This window comes from Ambystoma mexicanum, chromosome 10, assembly GCF_040938575.1.
Source record: "Ambystoma mexicanum isolate Mex_15411 chromosome 10, UKY_AmexF1_1, whole genome shotgun sequence".
NCBI classification, from domain to species: Eukaryota; Metazoa; Chordata; class Amphibia; order Caudata; family Ambystomatidae; genus Ambystoma; species Ambystoma mexicanum.
Window position 1 is genome coordinate 168,492,297 of NC_090932.1, and position 13,712 is coordinate 168,506,008.

Genomic DNA, 13,712 nt, shown 5'->3' on the forward strand with positions numbered 1-13,712 from the left:
TTGAGGAAACTGGGTGAATCCCTTTTTCTTCATTTCCAAGGCTTGACCTTGTCTTCCCTCCTTCTTATAACTTTTGCTTCCGAACATTGACAATATGGAAGTACTTTTGGCTCAGTTGAATCGTGAACTGTTAGACCGTGTAATCTTCGACAACTAGCCCCAGTGTCTTTCAACCCTGGCTCCGGCCCTTTGACTTTTGAACTCCTGTCTCTGAATGTTTCTTGATTCTGCCTGCCTAACCAAAATATTGCCTGTGATTTTTGCCTCCAACTCCCTCTGGGTATCTCAGGTGCTAAGTGTGTTTTTGCCCAGATAGCATTTCATGTCACGGATATGCGTTTGTTTAGTAGACCAAACTGTCAAAAAGTGATTGCATTCATATCCGCGGTAACGTGTTTTTGTGCCTAACACCGGTTCATTCCAACACAGGGTACTTACCTTGAGACTTACTGTACAAAGTGAATTGGTTAGTTGTAGTATATTTAACGTGTGGTTTTTATTGAAGTTTAATAGAAGTGTTCTGTTTATAACGAATGGTTTAAAAATAAATGTACGTATATTTTTGTACCTGAAACCTTGGGTCAGTGTTTGCTTGAAACACAGTAATTGTGGTCCCTTTGTGTAATCTCTGCTACTGCTCATATACTCTTGAGATAAGCCTGGCTGCTCCACCACTGCTACCACTATGACATAGTAGTACAGGCTTGTACCAAAGGTAAAACTTGTATCACCACCTGTAGTCTTAATTGTGTGTAGTGGTCCCTAAGGGCACTGGACAGGATTCTGCCTAACAATGGTGTACAGCGGTGAGGATTTGGAAGTAGAGTGATTACACTTAGAGTGCTGCTGTTGCTTGGGTTCAACTAACCACAAGGCTAACACCATAATTCTATTTAACTAAGAAATCATGTCAAATATGGAAAACTACACTGAAGAGAGTCTTTTACTCTATACTGCTGAGGTTCTGAGAACCATGTTTAGGGATAAGAATATCTCTGGTAAAGGAAAGAAATCTGAACTGGTTGCAAAGTTAATGGGAAAAAGTCTGGAGAGTGGGTCAGAAGGACCTACCACTCCAGCAAATGTGGATTTTGATGTTTCTGATTCTGAGAGTGTTATTTGTGAAGAAGTAGATGAGTCCTTGCTAGGAAACCCTGCAACTCCCTTTCCTGCTCAGAATGCACAACCTCTGTCCCCAGGGCCTCCCACAGGTCCTACACTTACTCCTGAGTTTATTGCACTTGGGAACATGAGACTTGAATTAGAAGTGAAATGTATTGATGCACAAACCGCCATGAAACATCAAGAGTTAAGGCTCAGAGAAATGGAGCTGAACCATGAACTAGAAATGAAGAAACTGTCTCTAGAAAATACCTCTCTCCCAGAGTCCTCTAGGTCTTCACACCCTAAGAGACCCTGTATGCCAAAGGAAATTATTGGTATGTATGAGACTAAACTTGATATTTTGGATTGGTTAGCAATGTTTGAGTACAATCATGGGATTCAAGGTATCTCAGGGAATCAGCTGATTCCTTGGCTTTTCTATAGGCTCCCCCCCTGTTGCAAGTGATGCTGTAATGGAGTTGGGGGAGGAGGATAAGCAGGATTATGAGTGTGTGAAACTAGCATTAATAGCTAGGTTTGGGAAGACCCCTTCCCAGTATCTTAAGAGGTTTAGAACCCTCAAAAAGCATGATGGTACCCCTTGGGCTACCTGGGTGCGTGAATGTTTGAAAAACTTAGATGGTTGGGTTAAGGGTTACAAAGTGAACACTTATGAAGTTTTGAGGAATCTTGTAATGTTGGAGTCTATTTTTGATGTCTGTTCTCCTGAGCTTAGACAGCACTTGGCTGATTCAAAGGAGATAGATCCTAAGAAACTAGCTAAGGCAGCTGACGTGTGGGTTGCCAACAGGGCTACTCATAAGGATTCCGGGGCTAATCAGAAGAAGGATAAGGGGAAGCAGCCAAAGAAAGACAACAAAGAGAATTCCAATAATTCCAATCCAAAAGAGGGCCCCAAACATAACCAGGGTAAGCCACAAGGTAAACCGAATCAGGCTATTGTACCACCTGGTTCCACACCAGTTGGAGGCCAGGGCAAACCCCCATTCCAGAGAGCATTTGGAAAATGCTTTGTTTGTGGGTTGCCTGGCCATGTGAAAGGAGATCCCAAGTGTAAGGGTAAACCTTCAGGGATCAACACTGTCTCCTTAGCCTTCTCCCAGGTGGATGAAGTACCTATGACCAGTGGAAACTTTCAGTTACTAGCTGATGAGCCCATGAGAGTCTCAGCTAGTGTTTCTTTAGTGTCCTTGGGTCTTTGGGAACAACAGAACTTAGATGTCTATAACTCAATCCCAGATAATACTAAAGAGTAGTATAAAGATAGTGTTCTTGTGAATGGTCAGGAGACCCCTGCCATCAAAGACACTGGAGCCAGCATAACTGTGGTTGATGAATGTTTTTTCGAAGTGGAGGATGGTGCTAAGGCACCCAAACACTTAACCAAGTTACCTGGAGGCCCTGTGTAAATGGTTCCCCAGTTACCAGCTCTCATCCAGTATAATGACATGACTGTCAGAATACCTGTAAGTGTGCAAAATAACGTGCCTGGGAGGGTCCTGTTGGGTAATGCCCTTACAACTCTTGGAGTTGTGTCTAGCACCCCCAGGCACCCCAGCAGAAGTACGCGGGAGCTCACAAGGTCTGCAAGGGAGAGAACCTTAAGAGGGTCTCCTGGGGACATGATAGAGGAAGCTATCGCCCCAAGTCCACAGGACGGACTTACTGCCATTGCAGGACAAGAAAAGACAAAGGGGAAACCTAAGTCTGCCAGCAAGAAATCAGCAAGCACTCCTGTGCCCAGAAGGACATCTCCGAGACTGTCCAAAGTCACACCAGTGACTCCCACACCAGCTGAGGCTGAGTGTGAGGTTCAACCCTGTATGGTCAACCTAGATACTGAGGGGTCAGATCTAGAAGAGGATCTTACCTTGGTAGGAGATCTTGACCCTGTTGACCATCCTGAGCTGCAGTCTTTACTGGCAGAAGGTGGACCCAACAGAGAAGATTTCAGTAATGGACAAAGAGAGTGTCCTACCTTGGAAGGTCTTCGCCAACAGGCAGCTTCTCAGCTCAATGGGACTGAGCCTGGGAAGTATAGGTTGCACTGGGAAGATGGCCTCTTCTACAGTGAACCAACTGAGTCGACCCCTGGAGACTACAGAAGACTTGTAGTGCCTCTAGTGAACCGACTCCAGTTTCTGCAGTTAGCCCATGAGATACCTTTGGCTGGTCACTTAAGTTTTTTTTTTTGTCATAATCTTTTTATTGAAACATCGATTAACATTGAATTCATTAACAAACCAATCAGTGGCAATATAATTCCATTACCATTAGAATACAATTAGGCCAACAACCACCCTAGTGACTCATCCATTGGGTCAGCCAATGATCCTCATAAATTCATAAAGTTCAGCTTTAGTCGCTGTGCTACCAACATCAATTAAGTTAGCAGTGTGTCAACCTTTCGTTATAGTACTTTTATGATTCTTCTAAGGAGTACAGTTCATAGGTGTTAACGAGCCGATCCGTGGTAATATTGCTTGCTTTCAGTTAGGCTGTCATCCGCCCCCGTTACTCATCCATTAGGTCGGCCTATGAGGTTCACAAGATTCCTAAACTTCAACATTAGCCACTGTGTTTCCAACTTCAATTAAATTAACAATGCATCAACATTTCATTTTAACATTTTTATGATTCTTCTAGCGAGAATCATTCGTAAATACCCTTCAGGGTTGTAGTATTGTGGCTTTGAGTTCTGTAGCATTGGACACAAAAGAAAAAGAAAAAAGAAGAAGAAAAAAAAATATATTCCTCACCCGCGGTACATTTAGTTCTGATTATTACCCCTAGTGCCCCCTGACGTTCCCCCATACCACTCTTAAGCTGATGGGTCCTTCTTCCGTTCCCCTTTCCCAACTTTTCAAGGCTGAAGGAGGTACTTTACCAGTCTGGGTTGAAAGAACATGTGTTCCTTCTCCTCTACATGGTCCAGGAATGGGCCCCAGATATTCTGGAATTTACTCGTCCGATTTTCCAAAGCGGCCGTTAACTTCTCCATTCCCAGAAGCTCCCAAACCTTAACCCACCAGTGTGTGATGTGGGGGCCTTCCAGTTCTTTCCAAAATCGCGCACGGGTAAGGCGGGCTGCCATCAATAGCTGTGTAACTAATCTCGCCTCGGGACCCGATTGCGGGTATGACCCATCATCTGGGGTGTCGCCTAGCACCATCACTAATGGGTCCATGGGGAGAAGGATTCCACAAATGTCCTTGATTTTGGATCTGACCTCCAGCCAAAAAGATTGAATAATAGGACAATACCACCACAAGTGCCCCAAGTCACCCTTTGCCCCACACCCATGCCAACACACATCAGGGTAATCTACATTCATTGCGTGTAGCATCTGCGACGTGAAATACCATCGATAACATATCTTAAATGCGCATTCCCTGATAGTTGTGCATCTAGAGGACCTATGGGCTCTGTCCCAGATTCTCTGCCATGATTCTGGAGCTATCTCTCTCCCCAGCTCCCTCTCCAAGGTCAGCATATAGGAAAGCTTTTCTTCCTCTGGGACATTTTCTAAGAGGCGATAACACGTAGCCACTTTGTGTGTCCGTTGTCCTTCTGCGGTCGTTATTTCTAGGCCTGTGGGTGGTCTGAAGGCAGCCTTTTTAACGATTGGGTTGGTGATCCAATGTCTTAGTTGTATGTATCTGAATCTTTCGGATTCTGGGAGGTTAAACTTCTCCTTACATTGGGTAAATGTCAAGGGGTTATTATCCTCCTAGAGCTCCTGCAGTCTTAAGATCCCTGTTCTTGTCCATTTTTGGTATGTTTTAGGTTGAAGCCCTGGGGTGAAAGTTGGGTTCTGCGTAATTGGGGTTAGGGGACCTAAGCCCTGAGGGATCCCCCTTATGGTATTCTGCCTATCCCAGCATCTAAGGGTGGAGCTCGTAGTTGGGAGAAGGGGCTTCCGTGAGGCCCGAGCCTCTCGCGGAAGGAAGGGAAGGTGGGAGAACGGAGCCCCGGAGAACAGTTGTTCAATGTCCCACCATTTGGGGGGGTCTTCTTGGATGGCCCAGCTCAAGATTGGGGCAATTTCAGTTGCTCGGTAATATTTTACAATAGATGGGAGCCTTAAACCTCCCAGCTGCCTACTTCTAACGAGGATCTTATGCTGAATTCTAGGGGTTTTTCATTGCCAAATGAATTTACATATCTCCTTCGGCAAGTCTTGCAAGTCTCACTCTGAGATATGGACTGGGAGAGCCTGGAATGCATAAAGAAGCCAGGTTAGCAAGGTCATTTTGACTGCTGTCACGCGCCCCAGCCATGAGATCTCCTGTGGGCCCCATTTTAATAGGGATTCTTTCGCATTTTTTATCAGCTGTGGGATATTGGCTCTTGCCAGTCCCGAGTATGTAGGGGTCAGGTATACCCCAAGGTATGTTATATTAGAGTTTACCCAGCTAAGGGAGAAAGTGTTTTGTAATTCATTTAGCACCACCAGTGTTTCAGATAGATTCAGGCCTTTGGATTTGGCCATGTTTATTGTGAAACCCGAAATCTGCGCAAAACTATCGAGCAAACTCGTGAGCGGGGGGATCGAGGTTCGAGCTTCTCTCAAGAAGCAGAGCACATCGTACGCATATAGCGCTACCTTGTGATTCTGTTCTCCCACTGTGAACCCTTGAATGTCGGGATGCAGGCGAATATGTTGGGCTAATGGTTCCATTGCTAGCGCAAAAACCAAAGGTGAAAGCGGGCACCCCTGCCTAGTCCCTCTGCCAAGGGGTATCTGTGGTGTCCAATGGGCATTGACTCGAACTTGGGTGGTGGAGATCTGGAAGTTGGCTAGAACCAATTTCAGGAATTGTGGGCCGAAACCAAAACCCTTCAGGACTAGTTGTAAGTAGTCCCAAGACATGCTATCAAAGGCCCGGTGGGCATCTAAGGATAACAAAGAAAGGGGGCCTGGTATGGAGGGAGCTAACGCTATTAAGTCTATTGCTCTTCGAATGTTGTCCTGGGCCGCTCGGCCCTGGATAAAGCCCGTCTGGTCCCTGTGTATTAGTGCCGGTAGCACCTCTCCCAAGCGTCAAGCAGTAATTTTACTAAACATCTTGGCATCGGTATTAAGCAAGGCTATGGGTCGATAGGAAGTGCAATCCGCTGGGTCCTTTCCGGGTTTCAGAAGTAAGGTAGTGTTTGATTCAGCCATGGATTGTGTGACAGAACCTGTTTCCCATGCGGTGTTGAATAGTCTCGTAAGGTGAGGAGAGAGTTCTTTAGCAAATGTTTTATAAAATTTGTTTATGAACCCATCTGGGCCCGGGGCCTTGTCAATGTGGAGGGCTTTGATGGCAGCTTCAACCTCCTCCAGCGATATTGGGGCTTCTAAGGAGTCTAGTGAAGTTTGTGGTAGTTGTGGGAGGTTCACGTTGGATATAAACTCTCTGGCAGAGTGTAAGTCCCCTTTATGTGGGGTTGCATGTTCTTTAAAGAATTCTTCTATAATCCGGCATTTGCCCTCCTCAGAGTACATGCCTTTGCCTGATTTATCCCGCAGGAAATCTATTCTGTTTTGTTTAGTCTGTTTGCTCAATTTGGCCGCCAATAGTTTGTTAGCTTTGTTTCCTTTTGTGTAAAAGAATTGTTTGGTGCGCATCATACCATAAGCCGCCTTCCCCATATGATGTGCTTCAAGCGCTTTTTTTTCCGTCCTCAATTCTTGTAATGCACATCGGGAGGGTTTTCCCTTGAGCACTCCTTCCAACCTAAGGACCTCCCCTTCTAACTGGTCCCACAATAATCTCCTTCCTCTCCCACATTGAGCTGTCTGCTCTATTAAATGACCTCTGAGTACCGCTTTGCTTGCTTCCCAAATCGTTACGCCCCCTGTGTCATTCTCCCTGTAGTATAACTCCATGGTCTCCCTAATGTGGGCACAGATCAAAGGGTCGTCTAACAGAAAGTCATTTATCCTCCAGGGGGGTTTCGTGGGGGGGACACTTCGGGGAGGGGTTATAGATAATAACACTGGGGAGTGGTCTGCTAATGCTTCAGGGAGTATGCCCACCTCCAGCACATCCTGAATCAGGGAGTCAGAGATGAGGAACATGTCTAACCTTGAAAATCCCCCATGAACTGCTGAGTAATATGTATAATTCCTCTCTTCTTGATGGCAGTATCTCCATACCTCAATCAAGGAATGATCGCTCAGCAGTGAAGTGAGAGCCCTGAAGTTGTTCCCATCATTCACTGTTGGTGGTAGCGTTTTGTCCATTAGGGGGTTGATCACTGCATTAAAGTCCCCTCCTAGTATCATTTCTCCTTCTGCATGATCATACAGGGCTTTTGATAACTTCATGAAAAATTGGCTTTGATTAGTATTCGGAGCGTAAATGGAGACCAATGTAACCTTACGGCCATCTAGGATGGCATTGATCAGTAGAAACCTTCCCTCCTCATCCCGTACTACTCCCTGTGTCTTAAAGGAGATCCCCTTGCGCACCAGAATGGCAACCCCTTGTTTCGTGTACCCACTTGAAGCAAAGAATTTGGTGGGATAGAACCTATCATTTAGCCTAAAGTCATCAACCGGTAGTAAATGGGTCTCTTGAAGGAACAGGAATGAAGCGTCTAAGGACTTTAATCGATGAAAGATTGCTTTGCATTTCAAGGGGGAGTTCAGGCCTTGCACATTGAGCGAGATGAATTTATAACCAGGCGTTGCCATTGTAAGATCGCTCAGGTTTTGGCTTCAATCTGGCTCTCCCAGCCAGCTCATACCCAAAGTACCTTTTAAAAACAGACATTGCGGTGCAACAGGAATACAGGCTGCGGTGAGGCAAGACATAACCTCCTCCTACCAGGTGCAAGGTAAGGGTGTACAACAAAAACTCAAGAGAAAAAATTAAAATAGAACTCAATGATGCCACATAAACACATTACTTCCCTCAGGAAGTGCATTACTCTTAGTCCCCAAGGTAATTTGAACTCAATTGCAAAATACACCGGGCGCCTTCCATTCCGGCGCCCAAGCCATCCAGTCAACCAGAATTTCCAATGCCCTAAATCAAGCGAAACATACATTTGTGGACGGAAAGGGGAATGCCTTAGCTTTTCAAAGCTTCAGATGATATAGGTTGTTCTCTTTCCCTTACCTCAGAGCAGACCTACAGGTGAGGCATTCATTAACCCCATTCATTATCGATCGAGGGACCATCATTGTTGTCTGGAGATCCTCATCCTGCCAGGAAGTCACCTACCCCGGATGAGAGACAAAGTTAGCCCGAGGCTCCAAGGTGGCAGAGTCCCCCCAAGGAATAATTGGAATTCCTGCCCTTGAACTGTTCAGGTCGCAGCCTCGCTCCCCCTCTCCCTTTCTGCCGGGGGCGAAGACTCCTCCGAGGCTTCAGATGTTTTCCCCATCTTGAGTTCTTGGCCTGGGATTGTAGAGGGCTGCGGCCGGCGTCGGGACCTCCCCCGCCCAGTCTTTGGTGGTGGTGGGCCCGAGCCATTCTCCTCCTGAGATCGTGGGTTAGGGTCCTTCTCTTCATACGTCTCCCCCATCAGGCTTTTCGCTTCTTCCTCCGGGGAGATTGTATGGTGCTGGTTGTGAAGTTCGAACATCAGCTTACATGGGAACCCCCACCGGTATCTAATCTTCCGGGCCCTCAACCAAGAAGTCACTTTCTGGAGTCGCTGCCTGTGTGCCAAAGTGTAGGGGGCCAAATCCTGAAACAATTGGATCTCTTCTCCCTGGAATCGTATTGAGTCTGAGCCCCTGACTGCTGCCATAATATCTTCTTTTTGGCGGTAGAAGTGTATCCGGGTGAGCACGTCCGGGGTTAGATTTTTCTTCATTTGGGCCGAGGAGTACACTCGATGGGTTCTATCTAGCTTTAAGTCTTTACATTTATGGAAAGATTAGTGGCCGGGGCCGGGTGGATTTCAGCCATGATGAAGTTGGCACAGGACGGATCCTCGGGTTGAGGAGTTAGATATGCTTGAATGCCATGTGTTGTCTTTTGGCCTGCAGATTTGGGCGTCCCTTGCCGGGACTGCCGGTGTCGCGTATTTGGCTTCCCGGCGCCACCCACAGCACCCAAGAGGTGAGGCATGCAGGAGCTTGCTGCGCGTGCTTTACTATTGTTGTGTCATGATCTCTGCTTCCAAAAGGTCAGGGTTTTCCCAACTCCCTTGGAAGCAGATCCATAACCCAGGTTCTGAGTGCCAACCATTCCCAATTGGGACCTTTTGGACCCAGTCCTGGCGCCAGTGGCACCAGGCTCATAAATATGCCCAGTCCCAGCGCTGGAAGCGCCGGGCTCATAATGCTTGGGTGGACTTACCTGCAGCAGACCATGCTGCTTACTTGCCTGCCAGTTGAGCCTCTGATCCTCTTCTGTTTGGAACTACTTTTCCTGTTGGGTGGGGCAGGAGCCACTCCCTAGATTCAGAACACTGGAACTCTTCTGGAAAGCAGGAACTCTTTTCTTACCTAGGCGTGGCTGTGGAAGGAGACACCTAAGCACTACAGGAGGCTATTTAAACCACACCCGATGGATGAATCTTGCTTTGCGTTATTCTGCATCCTCTGCAGCAGAACGCTCATCGTGTCTTCTGCATCTGATCCTGGGCCTAAGGAAAAAGGCTTACCATCCTGAATCCAGTCTTCAGCAACACCTATAAAGACAAGAAAGAACAGGTTAGCATTACGGTCTTCAGTGACAGCTCTTCACTTACCTGGTCCATCGGCTGTCACCAACGCCTCGCGCTGCATTCCGGCATCTGAAAGACAAAGGCTTACCTACTCTTCGTGCGCTCCGGAGGTCTTCACACTGCATTCCGGCATCTGAAAGACAAAAGCTTACCAACTCTTTGCACGCTCCGGAGGCCTTCGGCGCTGCATCCCGCATCTGAAAGACAAAACAAGGTGCGTTTAAAGACATTGGGGAACTTTAATACTCACGTGCCATTACTCCTTTCCACATCTAACCCAGTGGGTATTCCGGCACCCTGCAGCCGCTCCGAACTTGTACCTGCAAAATAAAAAGACAGTTAGAGCGCATCGTGAAGCAGGCAACAAGCGCTTACTTACGTGCTTCCAGGCGCTTCTATTCATCACACGGGCTCCATCTTCAACTCACTTCAGCCCGTCATCCGCCATACCGGAACCCTGCAAAACAAGAAACATCATTACTAAAGACCTTAAAGACATTACAATTACTCGAAACTTACCGTTCGTGCAGTAAACGACGGACAGCAGTCCTCTGAAGTCAAGAGGCCTGCTCCCCTTATCCAGTGAAGAAACTGGTTACAGCACCCTGCCCCGAGGCAGATGGAGAGCACGGCGTTCACTTACCTAAGGTGAGAGCGTTAACCTTTGGGGTTCTACAGGAGAAGAGAAAGGGAAGAAGAGAGAGACATTCAATAACCCAGTTCCTTAATCCCATATTTTCTATCTGCAGACATCTTACCCTTCGAGTCAGACATACAGTGCACAGAGGTCCAGCCCAAAGAGCCAGCCGTGTGTTACACATCACCTTTGAAGATACGGTATACGCCCAGTCAAGACTGGCGCCTCTACGGGAATCAGGTGAGCGTTACATGTTGTGCCCCTTACCAACAGGAAGAGACTCTGGCAATGTAGTAAAGAATCGTGTTGTGTCTCTCCTTCTGACTCTGCTCTTAAGGATGAGGCTCCCCGCAGTCCCATAACCCAGACCCCGTTCTGTACACGCCTCACGCCCGGGGGCCCAGCACTCACCGAGGTTCAGGCTCTACATACTCTCTATTTCTGCTCATGGGGCGTCTCCCCGCTTTGTGGGTGGCCTCTCTGGGAACTTTATAGGCCTTCTTGGTCTCTTCCCCAATCTGCCGGATTTGGGCTGGAGGAGGAAGCCGGCTCTTCTCTTCAGGAGGCCGGCGCCGCGTAGGAATTCGGGCCAGAGAGGCTGCAGAGGACTCCCCTCCTCTTAAGCGTGCCAGATATGCCGGCGGGGAGCCTCCTCGGTATGAGTCCCCAGGGCCTGCATGGCTGCATGGATCTTCCTCCTTTCCTCCTTGCTTCCTTTCTTCCCGTCCCGTTATTCCCGATGTGATGGGAGGACTCCCTCCAACCCCGGACCTCTGGCCGCACCAATGTGGGGCCTATGCGCTGGAGCAAGCCCGGCAGCACCGTAAGGACCCACCTCCACTCTGCTGCCTGACGAGGCCCGGAACCTCTCCGCTGCTCCCGGTCGTGGGCCGTTCCTCAATCACTCCTCGTCCTGCGGCGGGCTTCTCACAGGGGGACACGCTGTCCTGGGCCCAACAGGACCACCTTCCCCGCAATGTCCTCTCTGTGCTGAAAGCAGGGTCCTCTCTCCGCCAGCGCGCGGCCCAGCCAGCTCCGTCCCCGGCACTGCTCCTCCTCCTCCCAGGGGGCACTTCAGCCGAAGCTCCGATCTCAGTCTGGTCTTGCTGCAATTGCGGGGCTCTCTGCCAATCATTCGGTCTTCTTCATCTGCTCAGCCGCGGGGACCCCAGCAGAAATCCGTCCCAGTAAAGGCATCCTCCTCTCAGGGACCGCCCGAAGTGGCGCACGTCGCCATTTTCCTCTTCCCTGCCGGCAGATACCTTCGCCTGAAACTGCATCATCCGAGGAGTTTAAGCTTCGTAACTACGCCGGGTGCCTGGACTGCATCTCATCTTCATTCTGGGAAAGATTTATGGTGAAAATCCTTCTATTAACGGAAGAAAACGCGTGCCTTGAGCGCTACGGCGTGGAGCTCAGGGGAAACACGACCGCATGGCGTGTCGCCTAGCCACGCCCCCTGTCACTTAAGTTTTAAGAACACCAAAGAAAGGCTATCTCTGCACTTCTACTGGCCTAAGATGGGTACAGAAGTAGACAAGTTCTGCAGAAGCTGCCACACTTGTCAAACCTCTGGCAAGAGTGGATCCAAGAATGTGGCACACTTAGTGCCTCTCCCAGTGGTGGGAATTCCTTTTGAGAGGGTTGGGATTGCCATTGTTGATCCTCTTGACTGTCCCACAACTTCAGGCAACAGGTTTATCCTGGTTGTAGTGGACCATGCCACTAGGATTCCTGAAGCTATACCTATGAGGACTGTTACGGCTCTGGCTGTAGCTAAGGCCCTACTTGGTATTTTTACCAGAGTAGGTTTTCCTAAGGAGGTAATATCTGATAGAGGATCACATTTTATGTCCCACTACATGCAAACCATGTGGAAAACCTGTGGAGTTACCTACAAGTTCTCAACTGCCTACCACCCTCAAACCAATGGACTGGTAGCGAGGTTTAACACAACTATGAAGAGCATGATAGGTGCTTTAGAAGAACCCCTTAGAATAAAGTGGGACCTTCTACTGCCATGCCTTCTCTTTGCATATAGAGAAGTCCCTCAGGAGGGAGTAGGATTTAGTCCCTTCAAACTTCTTTATGGCCATCCAATCAGAGGTCCATTAGCCCTGATTAAAGAGGGGTTGGCGAGTGCTCCTTCCCCCAAGCCAGTCAGAGTGACTCACTATGTGATAGGTCTCCAGAGGAGAATGTCACACATGATGGCAGAGGCAAGTGATAACTTGAAGGCTGGTCAAACATTGGCATGACCAGAAGGCTAACATGGTTGAGTTTACTCAAGACCAGCTTGTTCTTGTTATGGTCCCCATCAGGCAGAGGGCCTTGCAGGACAAATGGATAGGACCCTTCAAGGTTGTGGGTACACGTGGAGAGGTGAACTATCTGGTGGACTCAGGCAATCCTAAAGAGGCTCCCAGAGTCTTTCACACCAACCGTTTAAAGGCTTATGTCTCTATAGCTGACAAAGGAGCTTTGCTTCTAGCTTCAGCTCAGGAGGAGGAGGAGAGTGAACTTCTGCCTGACCTCCTCAGAGGCTTACCTTTAGATGAGCAAGTGGAAGGAGTTAATTTCCCTTCCAGTCTCACATCTGACCAGCGGGATGAGTGCAAGTAACTGTTCAATCAGTTTGCCTCCCTGTTCTCACTTTCACCAGGCTTGACCCCTTGGGGCCAGCATGACATACACACTGGTGACTGTTTGCCTGTCAAAAGCAGGGGCTACAGAATGTCAGACAATGTCAGATCCCACATAAGGTCAACAAGATGCTTGAACTCGGGGTAATAGAACCCTCTACTAGCCCATGGTCTAGCCCAGTTGTTCTTGTACCAAAAGCAGGATCCAAGGAGTTGAGATTCTGCGTGGACTATAGAGCTCTAAATGCAGTCACCACGACTGATGCCCATCCTTTGCTAGGACAGATGACCTGGTGGACAAACTTGGTGCAGCCAAGTACCTCAGCACATTTGACCTAACGTCAGGCTATTGGCAAATAGCCCTGACAGACCATGCCAAGGAGAAAACTGCATTCTCCACCCCAGCTGGCCTCTACCAATTCAAGGTAATGCCTTTTGGATTAAAGAATACACCTGCTACATTTCAGAGGATGGTCAATCAAGTTCTGAATGGGATGGAGGACTTCTGCCTGGCATACTTGGATGGCATTGCAGTGTTCAGCCCTACATGGAAAGAACATGTTGAACACCTAGGTTATGTATTGCAGGCTCTTGAACAGGCCCATCTGACCATAAAGTAATCAAATGTCAAATTG

At 48.2% G+C, this 13,712-nt stretch overlaps 1 long non-coding RNA gene across 1 annotated transcript in view; it reads left to right on the plus strand.

The window, feature by feature from the left end:
• Positions 1-13,712, plus strand: part of LOC138493145 (uncharacterized) — a 392,864-nt gene that overhangs the window by 200,743 nt on the left and 178,409 nt on the right. The window lies entirely within an intron of this gene.